Below are 9983 nucleotides of genomic sequence, written 5' to 3'. Positions count from 1 at the left end.
TTATCAACTAAATTGAACTTAAAAAATTGATTTACTAACATGTTTTAGAGTTGCAATTTGTATACACTAGTTATTCCTTTTAATTGTTATACTAATATTAAAATAAAGATATTTTTAAGTACGATAAATATAATCAAATTATTGATTAATTTGTCTTTTTAATAATTTATGGATATGCCGATGTTGGCAGTTCTACTAATATTGAATAAGTCTATGATTTATCTGTTTCAGAATGTATATAGACAGTTTTAGAGGAGTCACTCTGATGCCAATTTCATCTTTTTACCATCCATGGATATGCCAATGTTCATTATCATGCTTCCATACATGTAATAGCTTCGGAATGACCATAAATAATTATGCAAATTCCAAATTTCACGGACAACATTTTAGAAAAGGAAATGACCAGAGATAATTTATCCAAATTCAAATTTTAAATATATATTAATTTCGATAAAATCACTTGAAAAATAAATTTTATTAATATTTTTTCAATTGAGGATTTTAAATCAAAACAAATAAAAAAATTTTAAAATAATTTTCCATCTCTAACTACAAATCAAACATTAATTTTGTAGAAAAATAAAAAGAACGTCTCACAAATTATGAAATGAAGGTTCTATTATATTTTAATATCTAGAATATTTTTACTTTCAAGGTTTTTGATACAATGTTTCACTTTAATTAAAATTATTAAACATAAAACACTAGTATATTAATATTTTTCTTTATCAATTTAATCAAAATTACCTAAACTATATTTAAATCATTTTAACTTAATCAAAAGACTTAATAAATTTTATATCACCTACATAGTATCTACAATAACACTGTTATGGTACATTTGGTTCAAATCATCATGTATAATCTTAATTATATAATTACTTGATTATAAGATAATCACATAATCAAGATTATAGAGAATATAACATAATCTAATGTTGTTTGGTTCAATCCTAATTAATATAATAAAAACTCATTTAGTTAGAGGTTTTACTATATAACTTAGTTTTGCATTTACTTTATTACCCTTATTAGACATAAATTAATTTGATATTTAATTAATTTTTTAAAATGAAATAAATTAGTAATATTAATATTAAATTATTATTATTAATTATTATTTATTAATTATTCTTTTTTATTTTAGACTTAACTTTACAAGGTCACGAAGGAATTTAATTCCACATTTATCATAATTTTTCTAAAAAAAATTATTCGCGTAACAATATTATTTGCATAAGATCATCATTAATATTATTAAATCTCAGAAGCTAGCTACTAACAAAGAAATTGAATCTCAATGGTCTATTAAGGTTTGCAAGCCCAAACAATTGATTGATTAAATTCTAATGGACAAATTGATGAATCTTGAGTCTCTATCTCAGATTTCTTTGTTTCCTCTTTGACATATTCTTCATCTTTGTGAAATTCAGTATATTCATCTATTTCACACTCAAATTTGTAGTTTCTTCATCGCATAAATTTATCTCTTCCACTGCATCAGTTAGGGTTTCTGCACCAGCTCCTGTGGCACGATCTTTCCCCCACACAAACATTAAGTCATCAAGATGGGGGAACTCTCTGTTTCTTAAACCAATAGTAGTCAGATGTCTCTAAATTAAAAAATATATTATTAGCATTAAAAAATTATTAATTATCAAAGACATGAAAAACCTTATGAAATTATGAAAAAAGTTACCTTAACCCAATCATCAAATACATCCTTTGATGTATTAATACATTTCTCAACATTGTTCCACCCAAATCCATTGTTATGATTTATCATCTCATTGATAGCGTGGAACTGCCTCTTCAGTAGGTTGTACCTTGACTTGATATGAGGGGTAGCCTTCAAATTGCTTGATGGCACTTTAGCAGCCATGAGTTTCTCTAAATGCAACAAGTACCCAGTTCTAAAACCATTCTCTCTCTTTCAACCTGAATATTTGCTCAACTCAACCAGACAGTCAACTAATGCAACATCCTCTTGTTTTGTCCACAAGTGTTTGGTGCTATGAGTTTTTCTTTTAACCTTCATTGGCATTGAACTTTCTACAAGTTCAATTGGGCTTGATAGAACTAGTTGTGAAGTTGGTACATCCTTAGTTGTTGCTACACCTTTTAGCATCTTCTGGTTCTTTCCTTCCATTGGAAACTAAAATTAAACAGTCCAAATACAACATTATGCATATGAAAAATATAATCAAATGGTTTAAATTGATAATATATAAAATCCAGATACAATCAAATGTTTTAACATGAACAAAAATGTTCAAACATAATCAAATTGTTCAAATTTTTTCAAATGGATAATAAACCCAAATACAATACAATCAAATAGTTCAAATATATGGAAATGAAACTCAAATTTCAAGAAACAACGTTATATTGAATTAACTAATGACTGCCAGATCATGAACATATCATCTGTAAGCTTATCTCTCCATTCTGTCCAAGCAACACTAGTCTCAGAATGCCTGATCAAATTATCATCGTCGTCGTCATCGTCACTATCATCATCATCGTGACTTTCATTTGACTCAAGGACACCAACCTCAGTCTCTATTAGATCAATTGTCATTTCAGATCTTATGAAATTATGGAGAATACAACAAGCAGATATAATCCTACATTGAGTCTTAGATGAATAAAAAGATTTATCTCTCAATATAGCACATCTAGCTTTTAAAATGCCAAAACACCTCTCAATGCAATTTCTTGCTTGAGAGTGTTTCATATTAAAGTACTCTTTGGATGTAGTTGGTTGGTAACCTTGTCTCCATTTGGCCAAGTAGTACATTTGACCTCTATATGGTGCCAAAAATCCTTCTCCATTTGTGTATCCAGCATCACACAAATAATAACAACCTATAAATATTACAAGTGAACATGTATTAATATATATATATATGTGTGTGTGTGTGTGTGTGTAAACAAAATATTTGTTAACTATATTACAAGTGACCATTCTTTTATGACCATTATAACTTAATTACCTTGAGGAATCTTTAAGTCATTTCTCCTACTAATAACATCCCTTAAGACTCTACCATCTGTCGTCGATCCTTCCCACCCCGGTAAGATATAGCTAAATTGCATGTTCGGTGTGTATACACCTAAGCCATGGTTGCAATTTCACCTTTTCTGTTTCGATACCTAGGTCTATCATCTAGTGGGGCATTGATATTAATATAAGTCCTATCTAATGCTCCCAAACAACCCTACACTCAAAGCAGTATCATAAAATTAAATTAATTTTATTGTGTACATTAAAATAATTTTAAAAAAAAATCATGGAAATTATATACGTGTACCTTAAACCATTTTCACCTCTCATTCGTGTGATTTTCTGGTATTGGTTTTGATTTCTCAAGCAAAATGTTGTGTAACCTTAGAACAAAGTTCAAAACTAAATGAAATTGTCTACTAACTGTCTCACCATATCTAGATATCTCTATTCTTCACATTATGTGCAATAATACGAAAAAAAGATATTATAAGTTCACTAATTGACATATTTCTATTTCCTTGCAATTGTCCACGAGTCGTTAGCAAATAACAAAGTTTGGTTAAAGTCCTTCTATCCATCCTACAGTTATCCATGCATTGTTGATCACTATGAAAACCCATCTCATTTAAGTTTATAGACTTAATATTATATCTACACAACGCTTGATCAGCATATGATATCCTCCTCCTGAACCTAACACTTAGGGATGGTAATTTCACCCAAATTCGATGGAGGATCCGACATCCGACCCGAATGAAGGAGTGTATGGAGGGGCTATCAATACCCAATACCCGATCTGAATACCCAATTAAATAATATATATATATACATATATTAAAGAAATTTTTCTTTTTCTAAAATCAACTTACTATTTTTGTTGATATTAGGAAGAGACTATATAGATATTTAATCTATTTTTTTAATTATATATATATATATATATATATATATATATTTTTAATAGGTTGTTAATTTTAATATATTTTTGTTGAATGATAATAGTGTTGAGGCAATTTTCCTAGGTCAAGTTTGACCAGTTTGACTAAACTTGAGTTGAGTCAAGTTTGAGTCGGGATTTGAGTTTTGATGTTTGACAATATATGGAGATTGCTAGGGCAATCGTCCATTTGACAATATATAGAGATTACCGAAGCAGTCGTCCGATTATGGAGATGGTCAAGGGATTGACCAGGTTGATGAGAAGACAAGTCAAGTGGATCAATGTTGACCGAAGACTTGACCGGGAAAGTCCTAATTGGAGGTTAGGCAAGAAAGAAGTCAAGTAGGTCAAGGTTGACAGGAGACTTGACTGGGAATGTCCTAATTGGAGATTAGATAAAGATAAATCCAACATGAAGGTTGGCAAGAGTGAAAATCTAAGTAGGTCAGTGTTGACCAGACTTGGTGGTGAAAGTCCTGATAAGTGAGATCATGTAATTGGAAAGTCCAAGTGTGATCTTGGCAAAAGAAAAGTCCTGGTGAGGAGCCAGGCAACTGGAAAGTCCAAGTGTGATCTTGGCGAAGGGAAAGTCCTGGTAAGGAGCCAGATAATTCGAAAGTCCAAGTGTGATCTTGGCAAGGTAAGTCCTAGTGTGATTTGGTGAGGAGAACTCGACAACTAGGATGAGGCCAATGGAAGCTCCAGAAGGCAAGGCGTGAAGGATGGGGAGATATCTGAGGGACGCAAGGCTGATGGAGGAGGTTAGAAGGCTAGTTCGAGGTTGGTCGGGAGTAGCCAAATGCTAGGCGTGCAAACCCAATAGGTCACGGTTGGCTGAGAGTTGGGTTTGAGAAGCTAGACTTGAGTATGAGTCAAGTCCAGGGTGTTCAATCGATCGATCGATCGATTGAACAGGCTCCAATCGATCAGTCGATCGATTGGAGTGTGCTACGATTGTTGGAATGGCCCAATCGATCGGCCAATCGATTAGGGTTAGGAAATCACGAGCACAAAAGCTCTCCCAATCGATCGGGCGATCGATTGGGAGCTGCCAATCGATCGGTCGATCGATTGGGTAGCAGAAGCTCTTGCGCGGACGCGAGAGCATAGAAAGGCTCTGAATCAATCGGTCGATCGATTCAGGCAGTCCCAATCGATCGGTCGATCGATTGGGAAGTGACTGTTGCGTAGGTTACAGGTGATGGACGGCTGGATTGATGGGTGCTGACGTGGCAATCGATTGGGGATGAATTGGATCGATTAGGAGCACTGTTTAAAGCCTTGGCGGAGCATTTTCTCCGCAGATCTTTGCGATTTCTCCTGCGATTTTTCTGCGATTCTTCACGCGAGCTTTCAGATCTTTACTGTCAGTTTTTGAAGGCACTTGGAGGTGTTTCTCCAAGGTTCAAGAGGCAACAACGAGCAACAAGTAAGCAAGAAGAAGTGTATTTCACTTATATTTCTGTATTCTCTTCTTGTAGTGGTGTTGTGTTGTTGTGTGAGTTTGTATGAGGTTTCTTCGCCTCCGGCTGTGACCGAGAAGGAGGTGTTCATAGTGGAGATTGTGTCGTATGTATAGATCCTTGGATTAGTCACCTCTTCTTGAGGTGGATACCAAGTAAACCCTAGGTGTTAACGTTGTGAGTGTTTTGTTTTGTTTTGTCTTTGTATTCCGCTGCACATTATCAAGACGAAGCAAGAACGAACAAGCGCGACGAAACGCTATTCACCCCCCTTCTAGCGGGCACAAAGGTCCCAACAAATAGTTGGATAGAAAGAAGAAAAATTATAACTATAGAAGATATCCGATCATTTAATGGGTATAGGTAGACCCATCGGTGATCCTATACCCGATGGGTATGGGGACGGAGGATATAAAATCTGACCCGAACCCGACCCATTGTCATCCCTACTAGCACTTCTTCTCTTGATAGCTAAGATAATTGTCAATAACAAAAGCAAAAATAGTTTGCTTTCCATCATCTTCATATGCATAATGAATATAGAAACTATTTTCATCTCTTGCCTTACTGACAACCGAGCCATATCAACCTATCATATAAAAAGGACAATGAACCAAATAGGAAATCAACAAGGTGGAAAATCCCAATAACTGATAAGAGAAAAATAAATACAAACATAGTGCATTGACAAAGATGTATTAGGGATAAATCACAAAACTGAATGGGATGAGCAAGAAAATTAAAGGTGGGTGATGGAGATTTGAAATGATCAGAGACAAAGAAGTTGGAGTCCAACCGAGATTGAGAAGCTTTAAAAATGATATATTTTTTTTACCCAAAATGTGAGATCCTCTTGAAGTTGGAGTCCAACCGAGATGGAGAAGCTTGCTGGCAATGATTCCAAGGACTCGAGGTGGAGAAGTTTGCTGTCGCCGTCGATTTGAAGAAGATGAAGCAGGAGAAGTCTGTCGCCGCCGATTGAAGAAAAGAAGCGGGAGAAGTCCTGTCGTCGCTGTTGGTTCAAAGAAGAAGATAAAGAGGGGAGAAATCTATCGTCGCTGGTTCAAATAAGACAAAGTGGGAGGAGCAAAGATGGAGAAGTCTGCCGCCGCCGGTGTTGGTTCGAAGAGAAGTATTGTTGCCCTAAGTTTACGAAAAAAAATGGAAGAAAAGTTGTCGGTAAACATCGAAGATTATATTTGAGAAAAAAAATTACTTAACCCCGGAATCATCCAAAACCTTAGGATTTGGAGGTTTTTTGATTCCGGAATATAATGTCATTTTTCTAACGTGGCAAGAATCAAATATAATTTTGGAATCATCCATCACCCTGAACCAAATGGGTGAAATAATATAACCTTGGTTGGATAACCAAGATTATAGAAAATAACCTTGAACCAAATAGGCGCTTAGAGTGTTGTATCAACTGTCTAGATAACTACTATAATTGTTATACCAACTAATACAATGATGTAGTAATTACGGAGAGCGGATCTCCTGGTCCCCTTTTTTGTGGATCAGGAGATGGACCACTCATAATTACGATCGGATTGTGGTCGTGATCCGACCACAATTGGTTGTAATCCCTTCCTGGGTTCACCGTCCCCTCCAGGGTATAGTTTGGTTCGGAGACAGAGATCGGAGGCTGCCCGAAGGCCACCGGTGGTGGATAAGTGGCCAGGTTGTTGGATGCTGAGCGGGGGTGGCCTCCGACCATCCTCTCCGAACCAAACTATAACTTGGAGGGGAGGGTGAACATAGGAAGGGATCACAACCAATTGCGACTGGATCGTGACTACGATCTAGCCGTAATTATGAGTGATCCATCCCCTAATCCATAAAAAAGGGGACAAGGAGATCTGCTCTCGTAATTATATAGTAATGTTACAAAAATTCTAAAATGATTTTTACCAAGTTAAAATGATTTTAATAGAATTTAAGTAATTTGATGAAATTGATAAAGAAGTTAAAGGGGTGCTTGTTTGGGGGGTTTGGAATGGGAATGGAATGAAACATGGTGCTTGGTTTGGGGAAATGATGGTGGGTCCCACGGATTGATTCCTCTAAACATAGGAATGGGCCATTACCCATAGGAATGGGTGGTATGGGAATCATTCCCATTTCATTATTATTGATAATCATTCCTATTCTCATTCCATTTCCCTTACCCAAACCAAGCACCCCTAAGTGTTTGATGTATAAATAATTTTGATTAAAATAAAATATTATATTTTAAAACATTATAAACGTTACAAATAATTATTATATATTTTAACAATTAATTATAGCAGTTACAATGGAGGACGTCTAAAATAAACATAATCATCTTTTACGAACTAAAATACAGTATTCTTAAAATTAAAAAAACAATGAGATGTCCTTTTAATATAATTTTTTGTTATAAAAGAGTAGTCAATTTCACCTCATGATTTTTTCCCCATAATTTTATCCCAATAAAACGGAGTTACATTGGGCCGGTTCACTAAAACTTAATTCCCATCCTTCGAATTTTGGTGAAGTGATAGGATAGACTCTCTATATAACGATAATTTAAATCTCACTCATAGCATATTACATTTGAAGAGTTTAAATTATTTATGACGATGGGTCATTTGTCAGGATTTGTCTGTTCTTCCCGATTGATTTACTTTAATGTTCGGTGAAAATATTTTATAGGACCATGATAATCATTTCTAAGATTAATTGATAGTAAGATTTGAATATTTTGATTTAAAAAACCTAATTCATTGAATTTGGGATATATATATATATATATATATATATATATATATATATATATATATATATATATATATATATATATATATATAATTTAAAAAAATACTTTATTTTGTAAAATTTCGTCCTACCTGACAATATTGGTGTTGCGTATCATATTCCATCACGTTGAATGTACTTTATTCCTACAGGTAAACTGTAATCGGGATGCCTTATGTGTTTCGCAGGAATAGCATATGGTAAACCTTCTTCCGAAATCGCGGATTCCTCACTTTCGCCTCTTCCGCCGTTACAGCGATCGCGGCGAGCCCTGCTCTCGAAGTCGAAGGATTTGATTGCGTCGAGATGGAAGCGATGAGAAGGGCTGCGCAGCGTCACCTCGTCCAATCCGTCCTCCGCCGCGACTTCCCTCCTCACCCGTTATCTTCCTTCTCGGCAGTCGCTGCCCCGAGGAACGTGCCGACGGCCGCCCTTTCGCCAGAGGATCTGATGTAACGACAACGCACTGGTCGAGACGGTGCCCTTCACCTCCACCTGCTGCCTCATCGAAGACCTTCCCCGTTGGCTTGGCTGGCCAAGGAGCAACACTCTCCCGAGCGGACTCCCAAGGATGTCGTACTTTACCAGTATGAGGCTTGCCCCTTCTTCAATAAGGTCAAAGGTAATCATTTATCTTTAGGTTTTAGTATCTTTAACAAGCACCATTTCGGAACTGCAGCTACCATTTAGGATGGAAATGCTTAATTATGCGATCTACAATTACTGTTTCTTGGCTCAGGGCAATCTCCTTTTCCAATATCTAGTTACGTTTATTCACATAACTGTCCTGTTTTGGATTCAGTTAAAGCAGGCATTCAATATTGCTTTCCATCACAGTGTGCATTGTGTCGTTTAATTAATTACTGCTATTTTCCAGCATTGCTTGACTATCATGAGATAAGATACAAAATTGTGGAGGTGAATCCTTTAAGCAAGAAGGAGATAGTGGCCTGATTATAAGAAGGTTCCAATACTGGTTGTGAACGGGGAGCAGCTAATTAATTCATCAGGTTATTTGATCTTTCTTTCTTTTTTCTAATAAAATTACTGAATCAAATTGAAGGCTGGTTTTGTTATTTGAGACATAGGAATATGGTAGCTTGCTAGCAAGATTTACCAATGCTTCATTCGGTTCTTTTCTGCAGATATAGTGAGAAACTTAGATGCCAGGCTGCATCCTGAGAAAGTCACTGATGACGAAAATGTCAAATGGCTTAGGTATGATTTCACCTAGTGAGCTACTCTTTAACCAACAAAATAAGAAGGGAAAAATTGGAATAAGAGTGCAAAAATAACTTAATTAGACGATTCAGCTCACATTGTTTATGTGCATAGCAGCAAGAAAGACCTTTCATTTAAACATTCAATCAGAGAGAACATAATTCGACTGAATCAAGAAGGTTGATCTCACAATCCTGTTGTATGAACAAGTTCAGTCACACAGCCTATTAATCTTATTGGTGTGGTCTATATGAGACTTTGTACATACTGAGACTTGCAAGCTGTCTTGAGGTTTTGGATCATTTATTGATGCTGTTCAGTAAGAGTTCAACGACATTATATTACTTTGATTGTTTATTGTTTTATTTTTCCTTCTCATTTTAGGCGGGTTGATGATCACCTTGTTCATATGTTGGCACCAAACATTTACAGAACAACTTCAGAGGCGCTGGAATCTTTTGATTACATAGCTAACAATGGTAAGTTTGTACTATTAGTGTTAAATGTTCATAGATAGTGCTTCATGCAATACTTGATCCATACATAGAAAGATTCTTGTATTTTACAA

At 35.4% G+C, this 9983-nt stretch overlaps 1 long non-coding RNA gene across 1 annotated transcript; it reads left to right on the top strand.

The window, feature by feature from the left end:
- Positions 1-8384: 8384 nt before the first annotated feature.
- LOC121990286 lies at positions 8385-9983 on the top strand. Its single transcript, XR_006114536.1, has 4 exons — positions 8385-8816; positions 9072-9204; positions 9340-9412; positions 9800-9983. It is a non-coding gene; the product is annotated as an uncharacterized LOC121990286 (long non-coding RNA).

Source organism: Zingiber officinale, chromosome 6B, assembly GCF_018446385.1.
Source record: "Zingiber officinale cultivar Zhangliang chromosome 6B, Zo_v1.1, whole genome shotgun sequence".
NCBI lineage: Eukaryota > Viridiplantae > Streptophyta > Magnoliopsida > Zingiberales > Zingiberaceae > Zingiber > Zingiber officinale.
The sequence above is the reverse complement of the archived record's forward strand: the minus strand, read 5'-3'. Positions and strand labels throughout refer to the sequence as shown.